This window comes from Suricata suricatta, chromosome 13 (genome assembly GCF_006229205.1).
Source record: "Suricata suricatta isolate VVHF042 chromosome 13, meerkat_22Aug2017_6uvM2_HiC, whole genome shotgun sequence".
Lineage (NCBI taxonomy): Eukaryota > Metazoa > Chordata > Mammalia > Carnivora > Herpestidae > Suricata > Suricata suricatta.
The window spans coordinates 55,527,423-55,548,356 of NC_043712.1; positions in this window are offsets into that span (position 1 = coordinate 55,527,423).

The following is a 20,934-nucleotide window of genomic DNA, read 5'->3' on the forward strand; positions in this document are numbered from 1 at the left end:
TTTTTTACATAGGTAACCAATAATGGATTTTAATTTTTTCATAGGTTGTACAAAAAAGAAGACTATGCACAAAGACTGTGTGTGGCATGCAAAATCTAAAATATATACTTTACTAGTTGCTGTTAACAATTAGCCACTTTAGAGAAAAAGTGCACTGAACCCTTCTACTTGGTACAGATATGTACTAAATAAGGATTCTTGGAAGTCCTATAAGGGATATACTAGAATGTATTAATTTCTGTAAATTCTGAAATCTACAATGATCCCTTGTTTTTTCTTCAGTCCAATGAGTCTCGAGCTATGGTCAATATTTAAATTAATCTTGATTTACTGTCCAATTTACTACAGTTGAGACATAGCTCAGTTAAGGTCATTTTCTTCCTTGTACCTGTTTTCCTCTTATCTAATATAATCATTATTAAAATTTAAATATCTACTCAAGCTTTTTTTCTCCGGTTGATAATAGTCTGTTTGACATCTGAATTTTAATATTTGTGTTTGTTTTTACAGCCATACATTAGATCAATGGTTTGAATCATTAGGTACAGGTACATATGAGTAAATATATTATAGAATTTGAACTTTTCTCTTTATATGATAATTTTCACCTATGCATATTTTAAAAGATGGTAAAATGCAAAAAACGGAAACAATTTTGATTTCAACATCCTCAATGTTACAGTAACTAGCCTCTTCTCTGAAACAAAAAATGAAGTGTTTTTATTCAGGGATATTATACAGTTATATTAATAAAATTACAATGAAAAGAGTTTAAAATACATTTTTAAAAGAAAGGTGGTTGTTTCCCCTGAAATAGCGGGTGACTATTTCTATTCTTTGTCAGTGGGGGAGGTTCCATTATTTCAAAGGTTACATCGTACCTCTGCTGAGAGAGTGAAATAAACAAACAGTCAATTCACTGAAAATGAGAGCGACAGGAAAGCAGTCACATTCATTTAAGTCCTGAAAATTCATAGAAAGCATTAATCTCATGGTGAGCTGTTAGGTGCTGCTATAAGAGTTCATATTTTCCAACTGGTCATCAGCATATCCAAATGAGCAAACAAACAAAAAGTATTAGTAAAACTTAGGAAAATTCTCTTTTCTTTATATTTGGCATGCAAGAAATATTGAACTTGGTTCTTTATGTGTCTAGAAGATGATTAGCAGAGTGATCATTAACAATGCAAAAACTAAAGGTTTTTACAATACATTCCTCCTATATTCATTGTTATAGCAATTGGAAGCGCTAGACAATGACACACCTGCCAGCTCCAAATACACATTCTGATGCTTATAATTAATTCAAGCAGTAGCTGATTTCCCTAGTGAGGAGGCACTAAACACTCTGTGAGCCAAATTGTTAAAGAAGCAGTGCCCTCATTACCATCTTCGTTTCCTTTTCTCTATTCACTGCAGTCTCAACTTATCACTCCTCAGGAAACTGGTATTCTCATCCTTGGGATCCTAAGAGACGTTAATTTGGGTGCTGCCGTTAGAAATATCTATGACACCAGCAATTCATTTCTTTTTTTTTTTAATGTTTATTTATTTTTGAGAGAGAGAGAGAGAGAGAGAGAGAGAGAGAGAGAGAGAATCTGAACCAGGCTCCAGGCTCTGAGCTGTCAGTGCAGAGCTGGACTCAGAACCTCAAATCCATGAACTGTGAAATTATGACCCGAGTTAAAGTCAGACACTTAATCTATCAAGCTACCCAGGTAGCCCCCAATAAGTCATTTTAATTCATTTATTTACCCCATTCTTTTTCTAACATATCATACTGTTGGATACATTGTTTTCTCGGAAAGAGATAGGAGTTACCAATTTTAATGAATCAATGATAAAATCAGAATTGAGATACAAGTTCTGTTAACTGACTTCTACCAAACTGACTTTACAGATTACTTAATGCTTTCAACTCAACTTGTAGAACATTAATAGGCTGGCAGGCTACTCTTTATTATGTCTGCACTGGTGTTGCCTTACCAGGTGTTTATTGGGTTTATACACAAACCTATTTAATTTATAAGTAATATTTTACTTAATAGCATAATCTAATTAAGCCTTATATATATATACCATCAAAATCAGCATGTGAAAAGAATTGTTTTAGTGCAGTTACTGAATGTCCTAAATATTGTGGATACTGTGAGGAAAACCATCAACTTAAAGAACACTTGTGGAAGTAAATTTTCCTTTCGCAATACTACTCAACATCTTTTCAAGGGGAGCTAAACTCAGTTATTGACAGATAAACTTAAATTGAGAAATTATTAAATAATAAAGAATTCGTTTCCATGTTACCTACAAAAAGTAACTCGGAAGACATATGCATTACAAAACATTTTATTTACCTTTTTATAATTAAAAAATTTTAACATTTATTTATTTCTGAGAGACAGTGAGACAGACCATGAGTGGGGGGAGGGGCAGAGAGAAAGGGAGACACAGAATCTGAAGGAGGTTCCAGGCTCTGAGCTGTCAGCACAAAGCTCCACATGTGGCTTGAACTCATGAACCAATGAGATCATGACCTGAGCTGAAGTTGGTTGCTTAACCAACTGAGCCACCCAGGTGCCCCCACAAAACATATTTTAAAAGCCAAAAACAGAGTCACAGTAATTGCCTGCAACAAGGCAAAGAAATTAAGTTTCCAGGGGTTTGTTATAGAAAAATCACATATTTTAAATATTGATATTTACAAATAATTTATGTACAGATTAATATGGCAAGCAAAAATTAGCATGGAGAGACTTAAATGGAAATTTTCCTTTCTCTATACTTGAAGGAAATATAATCAAACTTTGAAATACAGATTAAATTATTGGTTAGTCAGTGGTACGTCATCTTTAATTCAGCTCATGAAACAATTCAAACTGAGTGTTAAGTGCAAAATTCTTTGAGTTGTATTTTAGAAAAAATAGAAGATAATTACATGTCTTATGGAATTGTAAAAAGTTAGTAACATCAGACATACAGCTTATAATATAACATTCACAAATAACAAGATTCCAAATTCAATAATTACTTAAATCTTGAAGAAAATGTGACCTGAATTTTTTTTACCACTACCACCAAAAACTCCTACACTAAAAGAAAACTATGAAGGAAATGTTTTAAGTGACATAAATCTAATTGGATTTTTGGCAAAATAAGGAAGGTGACATTAAATGATAACAATTATTTAGAAAAATATGTATTATATGACATCATACTTGCCCTTCATAAATCAGACATTATCAATAAATGGAGGGGTTAAAATAGATAAGTAAAAAGAGTTGTTGCAGTAGCTAAATAATGCATTGGTGTTTTAAAAATAATACTTTGTCTAAATAGAGAATAATGTTATGATCAAGAGTCAAATGACTATGCTGTGAAAAATATTATTCAAATTTCAACTTTATTGAAATTACCCACAATGACTAATACAAATTTTACATATAGAAATTAAAATTCAATTTTCTCCCTTCAAATTGATTTCTATTTTTTCATTTAATATATCACTCTTTTACCTATAACTTAGACATAAAACACTGAGTCATCCATAAACTACTCTATTGGGCTACCTCTTCGTATATTAACTAATCATAATTCTGTCAAATTACAATACCTTGCTTTTGTTTTTAAATGTTTATTCTGAGAGAGAGAAAAAATGTGCAAGTGGATTGAAGGGCAAGAGAGAGAATCCCAAGTAGGATCCATGCTGTCAGTGCAGAGCTCCATGCAGGGCTCAATCTCACCAATTTGAAATCATAACTGAGCCGAATAAAGAGCTAGACACTTACCTGTCTGTGCCAGTCAGGTGCCACAAGACCTTGTCTTTCATTCACTTTTCTAGTTTAATCCTTTATTACTTGACTTACAAACTGTATTGATAAATTTCTAAATTATTGTGCATAGAAAAAATAAAAGAGTATGTTATTTTTCCCTTCAAAATTCTTTGATGAGTCCCTATAAAATATACAGCAAATTGAAAATTTTATTCTATGTTATATACAGCTACTAACAATTCAATCATATACTAAACTTTCAGTAACATTCACCATTCTCTCACCTCTTGTTACTTCCTACTTTCAAAAGAGTAATATAGAAAAAAAATAGTAATGTAGATACATATCTCTGAGATTGTTTATATGTTTCTTACTTGCTGTTAATACATTTTGCAAAATGTAGTCACCCTTTAAAGTTCAAGCGAGAGTCCATCTCTTTGATTAAGTCTTCAAACCTTATTGTTGAAAATATGAAATGTTCCTCCAAGGTGGCAAGTTTTCTTACTTTTATGTGGATTTTAGAATTCGAGATAAAGTTATCCAATACAAACAAATAGATGAGGCAGAAAACATTGTGTATTGTTTTGGGGAGCATGACTCTATAAAATTTTAAATGCCTAACTTGCCCTAGCTGCATAAGATGTTCGATGTAGGGACAGACAGTTTTTAAAAATGGTAAATACAGTAAAAGCCATGAAAACCACATGAGAGAACTGGGACTAATTCTAATATACATAGTCTCTACAAAGAGAAAGAAAGAGGAAATGTGGGAAAATAACAATGTTCAAACATATGTTAACTAAAATTTTCAAACTTTACAGAAGAAAAATAAGCAATGAGTTTAATGTAAAATTGTTGAAAACAGAAGAAAAAGAGAAAATCTTAAGGAAACAAATGAAGATAAGTAGCACATTAAAACGATCAACTACTACAATCAAATGGAATTTATGCCTAAGGCATGAGGATCATTAAACATATGCAGATCAATAAATGTGACACACCACATTCTTTATTTATTTTATGAAAGACAAAAATCAAATGAACATCTCAATTGATGCAAAAAAAGCATTTGAAAAAAATGCAACATTCTTTCATGATAAAACCCTCAGTAGTCTAGGAATGAAGGAATATACCACAATATAATAAATACCAGAAATGACAAACATGCAGCTAACAGAATATTCAATGGTGAAAGGAAAAAAAGTCCTTTTAAGAGCAGGAAAAAGAGAAGTTTGCCCATTGTCACCATTCTTATTCAACACAGTACTGAAAGTCTTAGCTAGAACAATAAAGCAAGATAAAGAAACACAGTGCATCCAAAATGTAAATAAAAAATTAGAATAGTCTCTTCTTTCTGATTAGGTGCCTTATACATAGAAAATCCTAATGATTTAACAAAAAAAGAATTGTTGGAACCAATTAATGAATTCAGTAGTGCTGTAAATATAAAATTAGCATATAGAAATCAGTTATGTTTCTCTACACTAACAACAAAATATGAAAAAATAAATAAAACAACAATTCTATTTCATAGTAGCACCAATCAATACAATACTTTGTAATAAATTTAACCTCAGAAGTGAACAGTCTGTACAATGAATGTTACAAGACTCTAATGTGTTGTATGGAAAGATGTGTTCATGGACTGGAAGAATTAATATCGTTAAATGTCCATGCTATCCAAAGCATTTATAGATTCAATGCAATCGAATCAAAATTCCCAAGGCATTTTTCACAGAAGTAGAAAAACAGAAAAAAAAACTGTCCTAAAATTTGTATGTTTTCACAAATGATCCCAAATAGCCAAAGCAATCCTGACAAAGCAATCTAAAGCTGGAGGCATCATGCTTCATGCCAAGGCTTCTGCAAGGCTATATTAACCAAAACAGTATGGTACTGGCATAAAACGTGATGCCTAGACCAATAGAACAGAATAGAGAGCCCAGAAATTACCCCCCATGTATATTATCAGCTAATATTTGACAAGGAAGTCAAGAATACTCAATGGGGAAATGATAGTTTTTTCAATAATGATATTGGTAAAACCAAATAACCACAAGAAAAAAATATAATTGGATTCCTATCTCATGTCACTCACAAAAATTAAGTCAAAATGGAATAAAAACTTAAATGTAAGACCTACTAAAATTCCTAGAAGAAAACATGGATATAGCTCCTTGACACATGTCTGGAAAAATTTTTTTAGATATGACACCAAAACCAAAATCAATTAGTAAGACTATATCAAACTAAAAAACACAGCATAAAAGTACAGGGCAGAAAAAAAAGAACAATCGACAAAATTAAAACACATCTTATGGAATGGTAGAAAATATTTTCAAACTACATCTGATAGACTAATGTCAAAAGTATGTAAAGAACTCATACAACTCAATAGCAAAAATGCAGTTAATTAGCAGAGGGACTGAATACACATTTTTTCCATAGCAAATATACAAACGCCTAAGAGGTATATGAAAAAATACTTAATATCACTAATCACTAGGGAAATTAAATCAAGATCATAATGAGATGTCACTTCATACCTACTAGAGTGGCTATCATCAAAAAGATGAGATAAAATTTGGTGGAGATGTGGAGAAATGGGAGCCTTGTGCATTGCTCGTGGCAATGTAAAATGTTACATCCATCATGGAAAACAGAATGGAGGTTCTTCAAAAAAATTGAAAAAAAATTACCATGTGATTCAGTAATCCTGTGTCTGGGTATATATCTGAAAGTAATGAAAGCAGGGTGTCAAACAGTTATCTGCACTCCCAGGTATATCACAGTATTATTCACAATAACCATAATAAGTACAACTTGTGTCCATTAACAAATGAATGGATAAAGAAGATGTGATATATATCATACACATCCATAGACATACACATATACACACAGAGAACTATTATGCAGCCATAAGAAGGAAAGAAATCCTGCCAGTTGTGACACGAATGGACCAAGAAGACATTATGCTGAATGAAATAAATCAGATAAAGAAAGACAAATACTGTATATGAATAATTACATGTGGAATCTAAAAAAGTTGAACTCAGAGAAACAGAGTAGGATGGTGGTTACCATGGGCTGGGGATTAAGAAAAATGGGGAGCTGATGAGCATAGGGTACAAACTTCCAGTAGAAGATTAATAAGCTCTAATGCATAGCATTGTGATTATAGCTTACAATACTGTATTATACTCTTGAAAGTTATTAATAAAATAGATCTTAAATGTTTTGGCACAAAACTGGTGTTAACTACATTATGTGATGGAAGTTTTAGCTAACACTGTGGTAGCAATCATTTTACAATATATATGTTTTCCAATTCAACATGTTTTACATCTTAAACTTACACAGTGTTATATGTTAGTTCATCAATTACATGCCAATAAATCTGGGAAGAAAATATTAACTGTTTAATATCAAACATGTTGGCCAAATATTATATTATAATTTTAAACATTTGGCACAAGCTATAACGTTTTATTTTTTTTTAAAGTTTATTTATTTTGAAAGAGAGTATGTGAGCTTACATGCAAGTAGGGGAGGAGTCTAGAGAGAGGGAGAGAGAGAATCCTAAGCAGTCTCTGCACTGTCAGTGTGGAGTTTAATGCAGGGCTCAAACCCAGGAACCATGAGATCATGACCTAAGCCAAAATCAAGAGTCGATGCTTAACCAAATGAGCCACTTACATGCCCCAAGTTTTACTCATTCTATTTCAAAACAAAAGATACTTTATTTAAAGAAAGAGCATTGAAAAAAACCTTTTTCTCATATTTTATCCTGTAACAAAGGATAAAATATATAGAACCACAGAAATTTAAAGTTCTGATTGAAATCCACTAGGTGACATTGCTTAAAAGAGATAATTAACCAACCAGCATGTATTCAGAACAAAACATAGGCAAGTTGAATTTTATGTAATACGGTAGAAAATAATAGTATATTTTCCTGAGTTTCCTCTTTGGCTAGATGGCTATCTTCCTTGGGCCCATGTTAATTAGAAACATTTGGCAATTCATTTTTCACTCAATTCGCACATGAAGCCAAATAAGGTGGGGATGGGGTGGAGATGTTGCTTAGTAACAGCTTTCTGTTTCATCAATACTTTATGACTGTAAGGAAAAAAATCTGTATATTCTATCATTTAAAAAGTCCTCATGAGACCTACTTTAGTAATAATTTGACTTTTATTTGTTTTTCTCCCACATAAAAGAGCTAAACCTAATAAAAGTACAAACTGATTTCTTATTAATAGAAATGACAAGTAAGAAACTAGTTAGGCATTTGAAATACTACAATGTGAAGAGTCATCAGTAATTTAAACACTTAATCTCTTTATCCTTAATACTTATTTTTTGATAAGTAACCCATGATCTCTCTTTTTTTATGCCAATATAACAATGATGACACTTCCTTATACTAAATATTTTATGATTTTATATTTCTCTCTCCCTTCAACTCTGGTCATATATATATATATATATATATATATATATATATATATATATATACACACAGAGACATACTGATACAGACATTGCATATATACATATCTTATACATACACATGTATCTTAGTACTTGCAATCAATACATTATAAGTATGTATGTGTAAATGCAGTGAGAAAACTATATATATAGTAAGATACCTTACTCTAAAAAAGGAATAGATCTCTTTAAAAAGAATACAAAACAGTAACAAAATTCTTGCTTTATTGATACATATCTGAGTTTACCATTAACCTCAGCAGCACCAGAAATTCAAAGATTATAGTCCACTTTCCCTGTAATAAAACTTACAACCTTTGTGCTTACTCCAAACCCATCTTCATGAACATTATAGGACTTGTACAGTGTTGAGAGCCAGGATGTAAGCCATCATTATCTGGGTTTCTATACTGGCTTCACTACTTACCTGTTTGAACTTCAGTAATTTTTTTGTCTCATTTTTCTTATCAGTAAAATAAAAAATACTGTAACTTCTACACTTTAACACACTTATAATATATTTGTTAGATGTTCCTCATATTCTTATATTCATCTATGTACCCCTTTTCTCCATAGAACTTAGAATTACAACCCATGGAACTAACTGTGCATTTTTAAACTGCCTGCTTCCTCACTAAGCAAGTTCCATGATACGGATACTTTTCTTTCTTTTTTGTTCATTGCTATGGCCTTGGAGAGTGTTTGACTCACAATAGGCAATCAAAACCTATTATTAATTGTGTGTATACATACATAATCATATGATATATGTCTTTCTCAAACTGACTTATTTCATTTAGCATAATACCCTCCAGTTCCTTCCACATTGTTGCAAATGGCCAGATTTCATTTTTTCATCACTGGGTAGTATTCTATTTTATATATATACTGCATCTTTTTTAAGTTTATTTATTTATTTTGAGATAGAGAAAGCAAGCAGGGGAAGGGCAGAGAGAGAGAGAGAGAGAGAGAGAGAGAGAGAGGGAAAGAGACTTCCAAGCAGGCCCCTTGCTGACAGAGCAGAACCCAATGGGGAGTTGAACTCACAAACCATGAACTCATGACCTGAACTGAAACCAAGAGTCATATGCTTAACCAACTGAGCCCCCCAGTAACCCCTACACCACATCTTCTTAATCCATTCATCAGTTGATGGAAATTTGGGATCTTTCCATAATTTGGCAATTGTGTTTTAACACTGAATCATTTTTTTTAAACATCAAAAATGCCTTGCCCAAGTATAACAATAAAGACAAGAATAGTAACTCTGACCAAAGAAAGACATGAATGAAGAGCAATGTTTAGACCTCATGGATCAAGTGACAAGGCAAACCATCAAGACCAGTAGGATTGCTAGATGAGGATGAGGGGAATCTACATAAGAAGCAATGAGAATTAGCTGCATCCAAAGACCAGCTGCTGTGCTGATCAATGTAGAATACTCCTTGAATCTTCCTCTTCTAAGTTCACCCAAAAGTAGAAGTCAACTATAGTCCTAGAGAAGTTACTCCCAGAAAAAGTGAATCAGAGTACCGTCCAGCATGACCCATGGACGACATTGTAATGGGCTTTCCAGCTCTCCCTTCAGCAAACTTATTGTCTCACTGCTGAGTGTGTTATCAGAAGACATACTTCAACTATCATCTTCTTTAGGGATTTCTTCAGCATTAGAGAGCTGCCTTGTCATTGCTATGTCCTCTTTCCACAGCCCATATTTATCATTAATTGATGGTGGAATATAAAGTTTGAGCCACCCAGCCCAATGCCAGGACAACTCTGAAGAGATATGTAAAGTGGAGACCTTCTTATGGAGTTAGTTGAGCTGTTGTTAGGTCTGCAATATGGCTTGACTTCTCTTTCTCCTTCTGCTCAATCCTGCTTCCTTCCCCATCTTTCCTATACAGGTGTCAATTCCAAGAAAACTTGTTAATAAACTTACTGCAACCAAACTTCAACTCAGAGATGAATTCTAGCCTCTCATTGTTTAGTTTCATTTAGGGCACCTAGAAAATGGTAGCATTCTTAACTAGAAAACTATCTAATTATTTTGGTAAATCTTGACTAATCTTAGGATCTATTATTATCTAGTCAGTTATTATTGTCTGTTATTTATGCCTTGATATCTTGTTTATTCATCACAGCATATTATAATTTCTATTTTTAAAAAACCTATAAAATTTCCGTAGGTTTAACCAATAAACCTTAAATAACTCTTCTGACTGTACAATTACTTGATCACATGAACATTATTTTGATCCAATGCCCCATTTACTTCACTACTGATTACTTCTTACCAAATCACTATTCTCTAGCTGATATACTTTAATTATATTTTATCTGCTCATGTCACCAATTCTTTTGGAACTTATCATCTCTTCATAAAAATTAGTTGTTGTCTCCATCCCCTTCATTTTAAAGATGAGGAAACTTAGACAAGAGAGAGAAAGGTGTCTAGCCATATCAGTGATATTGCTTCTGTTTTAGATTTCCTCTCATACCTGACTCTTCATTTCCTGTTATTTTCCTATAAACATTACTGATCCAGATTTTTGTCTTTTGGGGTGCCTGGGTGGCTCAGTTGGTTGAGGGTCTAACATCAGCTCAAGTCATTATCTCACATTCCATGAGTTAGAGCCCCGCATTGGCTCTGTGCTGACAGCTCAGAGCCTGGAGCCTGCTTTAGATTCTGTCTGTATCTCTGCACCTCTCTCCCCTTTTTCTTCAAAAGTAAATAAACATTGAAAAAAAAAGTTTTTGCCTTTTTCTGTCCTCTGTCTTATCTTGCCAAATACACTGTATAATATATATGATATATATATAGCATACATAATGCATCTTGATATTAGATAATTCTGAATGTGAAAATAATGTGGAAAATAGCTGTCTGCTTTAGGGCAAGTTGTGTAGTGTTCATAATGCTCTAAAATAGTGAAACCTGGGATGCCTGGGCAGCTCAGTCGGTTAAGCATCCAACTCTTGATCTCAGCTCAGGAAAGGAGACTTCCCTATTTCAATTATTATTATTTATCTATTCATATTCACTTCATTTATTTAGTTGTATAGGTGTATCAGGCAGCATAACACAATTACAACCCAGTAACAAAGGATCCCCAAACCTCAGAAGCTGAATACAATTAAGGTTTGTGTACTTCATTTATAAAACTAATTGTGTGTCTCCTGTGGGTTGACAGGAGGATTTTACTCCTAAAAGTCAGACAAGAATTTAAGACATGCCAAAATTTCTAATCATCACCCCTGATTTAAAAAGAGCTCTGAAGCATATCACTATCAATTAAGCACAATTTCTGCAGTGAGTCACTGATAGTGATGGTATCAGTGGTCACTTCAGCTTTTACCTTTTGTTTTCTGGACTCATAATTTTTCCTATTGGGAACAGTGTTATATGGGTATCTTTGACTCTGTATATATACTGTACTACATCCTGGAGGATGGCACCTCATTCTTGCAAGATGCCTCCAAGCTGGCACATCAGTTTTACCTCCCTCAGGCCATCTAGCTCTCTTTTAGGAAAGCTGTTTCCAGACAGCGCAATATATGAAATGCAAGATGCCCGGTCAATTCCATATTAATTATTCCTAAATTAATCTAATTAAACACAATCCTAATCAATATCTAAGCCACATATAGGAATAAATATTTATCAAACATATGTCAGGTAAATACTTGCACTCAGAATATATAAAAACTGTTAAAATGCAATAGTAAGAAGAAAAACAACACAAAATATGCAAAATATGCAAATAGACATTTTGTAAAGAAAGCAAAAGAAGGGTCAATAAGAACATAAAAAAATGACCAACATCATTAGCCACTTAGAAATGTTACTTATATCCACAACACAATACCTATATGCAATCACTGGAAAGGTTACAACACAAATGATTTAGTACAAATGTGACTAAGAGGTAGAGCATTTAGAACTCTGACACAGTGCCAGAAATGCAAACTGTATAGTTGCTGTGAAAAAGCTGAATCATTTTTCATAAACATGTGCTTTAACATATGACCCAAACAGCCCACCCTTATGGTATTTACCCAAGAATAAAAGAATATCTAGAAGTCTAAAAGACTCCTACATGAATGTTTACAATACATGATTTCTAACATCCTCAATCTGAAAACAATGCCAATATACATCAACAGGAGAATAGATAATCCAATTGAAGTATACTCATACAATAAGAAGCATGATTACAACATTCTTCAATATAGCAAAAATGTGAAAATAATTCAATGTTTCCATGAACAATGGACTCTGTCACTTGCTCTAGTCATACAAAGGACTTTTACTCAACAATAAAAGTAAATGAAATACAAGTGAACATACCCACATGGCTGAAACTTCAAAGTACAGAGTGAAGAGAAAAGGTTAATTGTGGAAGAATATAATGTTACTGTATGGGGTAAAAATTAAAATGATGAAACAATATCTGTTAGATTCATATGAATGTGGTAAACTTAATTTTTCTAAACAAAGTGAGGAAATAGTTTTAAAAAAAAATCAGTACTTAACCCTGAGGAGAAAGAAAGGGAAGGAGGTGCTATAGGAAAGAGGCACACATAGTTTTTAAAATATATTAGCAAATTCCTATTTCTTAAAATACATGGATGTACCAGTTATTCATTTGTATCATCTTCATTTAAACTGAATGTATGCTTAATATGTACATAATATTAATGTCTGCTGACATATGTTTGTATATATAGAGCTTATTATGTTTAATATATTTAAATTTTTTAAAGATTACAAATCAAAAATAAGGCTCTTACTTAGCTATGAAAAAAGTTGTGTTTTACAATGGATTTTTCTAATTCCAAAGTCCATGTGTTGAACCACTGTCTTACATAGCCTTCAAAAAGTAGTTCCAAAACAACTGCCATTTCAGAGCAACAGCGTATGATAAAGGGAGGGAAATCACTGTTTGTTGAACTCTTAGTAAGCCAGAGAGCTCCAATCGAACTTTCATTAACTAGAAAAGCAACTTATATTTGCAGTTTCAAAGTGAAAATAGGTGGAAGGAAATCATAAATAATGATGAAAGACTAGGCCAAGGAGGTTAGATAAAACTTCCTTAAGTTTTATATGGAGAATGTAAAATTAATGTTTCAATTTAGTACCTGAATATAGCAAGCAAATTATTTTACTAATCAAATGTAGAAAACAATTAAATGTGGAGAGTGCAAGTAAAATTTTCCTATTATAGATTAAATTGGTTAATGTAAAATTATTTTTACTTCTTCCTGTCTGTCTTATATTTCTTTTTTTTAATGATATCCATATTCCTTTACTTTGCCTTATTTTTCATCATTCTCAATTTTTTCCATGGAATTTTACCTGCTCATTGCCCACAAGAAACATTAAGTAATATCTGCAAAATATTAAATATATTAAATAATATATTAAAATAAAAATTATCCCAAAAAGTAAAAATTAAAATTATCATGCATGAAAAAAATTGAATTCTAAGACTCGTAGTGAGGATTGAGTGTCTTACCAACTAGACTAAGCAGTCCCTAGGCTCCATCATATAAGTATACATGAACATTGGCCTCCCTGTGTCGCAATTTCTTCATATGTGAAATGATATCAAGAAGTTGCACTTTGTAAGATTATTGAAAAAATTAAATGAGTTGGTGCTTATTTAAAAAATCTTAGAATAGGGCTAGGCACATAAATTTTTTTGATAAATATTATCTCTTATTGTCCAACCAATCTCTGTATATATAACAGTGTACTATACAAACATCATTTGTTGTTCAATCCATTAATTAGGTGACATTCAGTAGTCAAATATGACAACTGCAGGGACTCGTGAGATAGATATGATGAAGATGCAAAATGATTTCTAACATGGAGATTAACAAAAGTCCTCACTGGAACTGAGATAACCCAGAGGTGTAGCCTGTGGAACAGAAAAGAGTCCTAGTCTTTGGAATAGGAAAAGAATTCTTGTTTGTTAGGTAAATCCCATGATACTCTTTCTTTCAGGGAGTTTGAGAAATAGGCAGAGTGACATAAATATTTTAAGTCGGAATCATGTCCAAATTAAAAATATACAGCTGGCAAATTGTGAGATAGAGTCATAGAAAATCTGGAAGTCTATAAATTAGACTTTATAAGTTTTTTCTAGTAAAATTTTCCAGAGTAGTTGCAGGGGGTATGGGATCTTTAGGAAAAGAAGGAAGGAAGGAAGAAGGGAGGAAGGAGAAAGGAAGAAAGGAAGACGGACAGAGGGAAAGGGAAAATGCTGTAAAGGAATGTTGCTGTAGGCTTACAAATTATCTTTAAAATTCTTTGAGTGCTACCACATAAATAAACATTGTAATTCTCTTTTAATTCTCCTTTTCTATCAAAAGTTTTCTAAATATAATTTTCTGAAAAACTAGAGATTCTTGAGGTCACGCATTTTATTTTTGCTTCTTTGTTGTTGTCAGTGATAATTTTACTCTTCCAGTATTATTTCCATATCAACCTTTAGTGCTGTTAACATTTTAGTGAGCTATGTTTGCCTTCTTACAGTGAAAAATGCTAACATGAAATTTCATTTGGTATGACTAAGGAGGAGAGATAGAAAACGTATTCCTAAAAATTATGTAAACTCCATAAAATTTGTTTTTAAAAACTTGTCTGGTAATTAAAATACCTGAATCATCTGGTTGTATTGAATGTGTTTTCTCTGGATTTTTTGGTTCATTATCTTGGATCCTCATGTGTTCTCACCCTCTATTTTTCTGTCACTTTCTTACAGAACTCTAAGGGAAAGAAGATTAGGGTAAGAATTTTCATAACTGAACTGTTTGTCTTTCCATTGGAACTCTTATACATTCTGATTCATCCCACCAATTAAAAGTGTTCTCCATGGCTGTCTGTTTTCTCCTGGTGTCTGTGAAATTTCTCCACCTATCCATATCTATAAGCCCATCTCCATGTTCAGAAGGTGTTAACACTCTGATCATATGTAAATCATATATAAACATCTTATTTTACTTCAAAGTATAATTTTATCATCTAATTCTCTTCACAAGATCCACATAATAATATGTGAAATTAATCTAATAATATATTTAGCTAATCTAATACATCCAAAATAGTATTTTACCCCATAATCAATATAAAATTATTGAGTTTACATTAATGTTTGTATTAAATCTTTAAATCTGATATGTACTTTAGAGCAAATCTCAAATACATGCTAAATTTTCAAAGGTGATATGCAGTCTACATGTATTTTATAAAACTGACAGTTGAGAAGTAGATTTACATAACTGAATCATCCCAAACATAATTAAAAGTTTGTGAATAACCAAGTGAAATGTCTGTTTTTCTAACATAATTGTAATTATAAATATGAAAAATTTTAAATTTAGATATTTAGTTTCACTAGCCACATTTCAAGTCCTCAGTTGTCACATGTGGTTAATGGCTACATAGTGGTGAGCACAACTCTAGTCATTTCCTTTGTGTTGAATTTTCTTTTCTCTAAACTCACTCTTCTACCATTCTTGTGTTTTTAAAATATCTGCCAAACCTCACCATGTAAATGAATCTAAAAGGGTCCCTGGGTGGCCCAATTGGTTAAGTGTCCAACTCTTGATTTTGGCTCAGGTCATGATCTCACAGTTTGTGAATTTAAGCCATGTGTCAGGCTCCATGCTGACAGTGAGGAGCCTGCTTGAGATTTTCTCTCTCCTGTTCTCTGCCCCTCAACCCCCGCTCATGTACTCTCTCTCAAACACACACAAAAGAAGTAAATAAACTTAAAAAGAAGAATCTAACTTCTCTACCGTATTTAATTCAGCTCCTTAATTCCCACCCACACTGACATTCCTCATCTTACCTTGCTCTATATTATTTTATTCCTTATCAGATTCATCTCCAAATATTCTATGTTGAAAATTAATGTATTTATTGTATTTTATAGTCTCTTTGCTTTCTACTAATATGTAAGTTTTACAAGCACATTAGTCATTATTTTATTCATTGATATTTCACAAGTAGTTAAAAAAATGTCCAAAAGATAGTAGGTGCTTGCTTAAAAATTGTTGAATTAATGGATTTCCCTTCCAAAAAATTTTGTAAAATATTTTGTCAAATTAGCTGATCTCATTTTCAAATATATAGACAAATGAATTAAACTTGAATATTGAATGCATATCATTTGAAATTTATAGTACAGGGGCGCCTGCATGGCTCAGTCAGTTAAGCATCAGACTTCAGCTCAGGTCATAATCCCCTGGTTCAGGTGTTTGAGTCCTGTATTGGGCTCTGTGCTGACAGCTCAGAGCCTGGAGTCTGCTTTGGATTCTGTGTCTCCCTCTCTTTCTGACCCTCTCCTGTTTGCACTTTGTCACTGTCTCTGTCTCTCTCAAAATAAGTAGATTTAAAAAAGGAAATTTGCAGTACAGTGCGTTGGGACATGGTTTTCCTTCTTATACTAAATTAAGAAAGAATAGGAGATCTGACAGAGAAGTGATAAGATTCCAGGTATATTTGTCCTTGTCCTCTCTGTCTTCATTTTGTTTCCCAAGAAGTGTTAAAATATTTGATGTAAGTAGGTTTGAAATGAAAACAGTTGCTTTTCTGAGTAGGGTATATCAGAAATTACAATCAGCTACAGGACAGCACCAATTTTGCCACTTCTTAAATGCAGATGTCCTAGTGCCTTAGTGTTAGTCTTACAAAATCTCTTTTAAAGAAAGAAAACAAAATCTCTATTGATTATCATAGTAAACACTGCCTTGACAAGTGTTTACATCAGAAATTTTCTATTTTATGCAACACTACTTTGAGATTTTGCTAGAATAAACTCAGGAGGAAAATAGTCCAAATTTGTACAGCAAGAGGATGGCAAAAAATCGAGACTCACATTCCTTATGTGATTTGGGAACTCCATGTGTTCACTATATTTGCATCATTGATCAAGACATTACTATGCTAACAGAATTCACAGAAGCAACAGATGGATACTTTTATTCTTATCTAAAAGATCAGCTGATATTTTAATGTGATCTTATTTTTAGTACCTTGCATCTCTCACTCTTGCATATTATTGGTACTTTTAGGCCAAGTTTAAACTGATTTGGAAACTCTTACAAAATCCCCAACCCCAACAATGCTAGGAGATGATTTCCTCTACCCTATCAAGTCTTCCTCCAGATTAGCATTAAAATCCTAAAGTTACGAAACCTATTTTAAACTTAGTTTTATTCGGCCTCACCCAGAGAATTTTTCAGGGGCATGATAGAAGCCATGGAGAGAGAACTCAAGAGCAGAAAGAAGGAGTTGGTTGAGGAAACAAAGGCTTGGGAAGATTAAGCAAGTTGATTATGAAGTGTGTGTAGGGCAGGCAGAGCCAGGACTTGAACCTAGTGTAAATGTAAAAGTTATTTGCAGGAGAGTGGCAAGATGGCCGAGAAGTAAGCAGTCCCATTACCTCTGTCCACCCACAATTATCTAACTGAGAAGAATTAAAAGCCACAGCTTTCTGATCTCCAAGAGTGGAGGTGTGTGCACAGACCCCTTATCAACAGCAGTCTCATGGATGGCTGAGTGAGTGAGTGTGAACTGGGATCAGAAACTTTGTGGGAGGGAGCACCGGCCCAAAGGGGAGCCTGGAGACAAACCGCCCAGAGGCTTGGCGCTGGGCCCACAGAAAGCCCGTGTCCACAGGCACACAGGTCCGCAGACAGCCGCGTGTGCGGGGAGGCTGTGTGTCCAGAGGCGCTTGGAGCCGCGCGCAGCACAGCCGGGCAAGGCAGCAGAGAGACCAGGGAAGAGAAGTAGACACTGAATCACTCACAGCATAATCTCGGGAGAGGGGAGACCTCCGCTGGGACCGAGAGCCGCTGAGCATGGAGAGATAAATTCGTCCCCCTCAGTGGGCTTGTTCTCCCTTGGGCCCAGCAGCTTGCCAACTTCAGGCGGAGCCAGGGGAAAAATCAGACTTCACAATCCCCCTACTCAATCCTGGCCAGAAAGCCACCCACCTGCCAGAGATTTTAACTGTGGTGGCAATATTGAGTGCCTGGGCAAGGACTTAGAAACCGGGCAGAACTTAAAAAAAAAAAAACAGAAAACATTAGACCCACCCAAGGTACAAGGAGGCTGGACTCAAGAGAGAGGCTGGCAACTTATGGTCTCAGAGGGGCTGGGGGCACAGCCATTCTTCTCGCCGCATCCACTAAAGCGGGGCCTCAGAGAGCAGCCCCTGAGACCAGAGCTACCTACGCCAAGCCACGCCCATCCACGTTGGAGACCTGCTGTGTTTTGCTTATTACTTTTAATCGGGTTTTTTTCTTAATATTTTTACTTTTTAATTTTTTCCCCTGTTTTCTCTTTTCTATTTTCCTATTTCCTTCTTTTTCTCCCTTGCCCCCTGGAGTCTGGAAAAGAACATTTAGGCACTGCTGTGCTTAGGTCAACTCTTGCCATTCACATAGTTTTTTCTTTATCTCATCCTTATCTTCCCCCTCTGCAGGTTTTAAGCTTTCAGACTGTCCTTTATCTCTGGCTGTCACTGTCTCCCCCCCACCCCACCCCACCCCACTTCCCTGCCTGCTTTTTTTTCCCCTCTCTTTTCTTTCCTGCTCTTTCTTTTCTTTCCCCTTTTGGTTTGCTTCTTTACTTGTTCTGTCAGTACATTTGTGTGCCTGTGTTTGCTGAGTGTTTGCCTGTCTGTTTTCCTTTTCAGGACTACCTCAAGAAAAAACCCAAAGCACACATAGTGGAAAGTCCCAAATATCGCTGAGTAGGAAAATAAATTAATCAGAGGCATAACAAGAGAAACTGAGAGACATCATTAAAAGAACATCTCCTGAAACGACAGAACCTAGACAGTCAAAGAGCCTCCTTCAATAGAGAAATACTAACAGGCGCCCAGTGCAGAACGAGCTTTTAAAATTGACAAGAGACAGAAAGCTAGCCAAAATGATGAAATAAAAGAAGTCTCCTCTAAAGAAACTCCAGGAAGAAATCTCAGCTACAGAACTGCTCAAATCAGACATAAGCAACTTAATTGAACAAGAATTTAGAACAATTGTTATAAAATTAATCTGTTGGCTTGAAAAAACCATCACAGAAGCTATTGATACACAGACTAGGGACCTTCAAAATAGCTGTGATGAGTTTAAAAAAGGCTATAAATGAGGTGAATAATAAAATGGAGGTTACCACTGCATAGATTGAAAAAGCAGAGAGGAGAATAGGTGAATGAGAAGACACAGTTATAGCAAAAGAGGAAGCTGAGAAAAAGAGAGAAGTTGATACAGGAGCATGAAAGGAGAATTTGAGACCTGAGTGATTCAATCAAATGGAACAATGTCCATATCATAGGAGTTCCTGAAGAGGAAGATAAAGACAGAGGTCCTGAAGGGGTGCTGGACCAAATTTTACATGAAAATTTCCCCAGTATGGGGAAAGATAGACACTGAAATCCAAGAGACATACTGAACTCCCCTAAGACGTAACCTGAACTGACCCTCAGCACAACATGTCATAGTGAAACTGGCAAAATATAAAGATAAAGAGAGAATTCTAAAAGATATTAGGGATAAAAGGGCCTTAACATACAAAGGGAAACCAATCAGAGTGGTTACAGACCTATCTACTGAAACTTGGCAGGCCAGAAAGGAATGGCAGAAAATCTTTAATATGATGAACAGGAAAAATATGCAACCAATAATTTGTTATCCAGTGAGCTTGTCTTTCAAAATAGAAAGAGAGATAAAGGTTTTCCCAAATAAAAAAAGTTGAGAGAATTCATCACCATCAAACCAGCCCTACAAGAAATCCTACAAAGAACTCTATGAGGGAAATGTAGCAAGGAATATAAGGTATCAGAGACACCACTACAAACATACACTCTACAGGGAACACAATGAATCTAAACACACATTTTTCAATAATAACACTGAATGTAAATGGACTGAATGTGGTTTCAGTCAAACCACACAGGGTAGCAGAATGGAACAAAAACCAAAATCCATCTATTTGCTGTTTACAAGAGACTCACCCTAGACCTGAAGACACCTCCAGGTTGAAAATGAGGGGATGGAGAAATATCTACCATGCGACTGGATGCCACAAAAAAAGCTGGAGTAGCCATACTTATATTGGATAAACTGGACTTTAAAATAAAGGCAGTAACAAAAGATGAAGAAGGACATTATATAATAATTACAGGGTCTCTACATCAAGAAGAGCTAACAATTATAAACATTTATGTGCCAAATTTGAGAGCTCCTAAAAAAAATAAAACAACTAATCACAAACAGAAGAAATCTTATTGATAAGAATGTGCTAATTGCAGGGGACTTTGATACCCCATTGACAACAATGGATAGGTGAACCTGACAAAACATCACTAAAGAAACAATGGATCTGAGTGGCACACCGGAGCAGATGGAATTAATAGATATATTTAGTACTCTGCATCCTGAAGCTAGGGAATTCACTTTCTTCTCGAGTGTACATGGCACATTCTCCAAGACTGATCACATACTGGGTCATAAAGCAGCCCTCCATGAAGACAAAAAAGTCGAGATCATACCATGCACACTTTCAGATCACAATGCTATGAAACTTGAAATCAACCACAGGAAGAAGTCTGGAAAACCTTCAAAAATATGCAGGTTAAAAACTACTCTA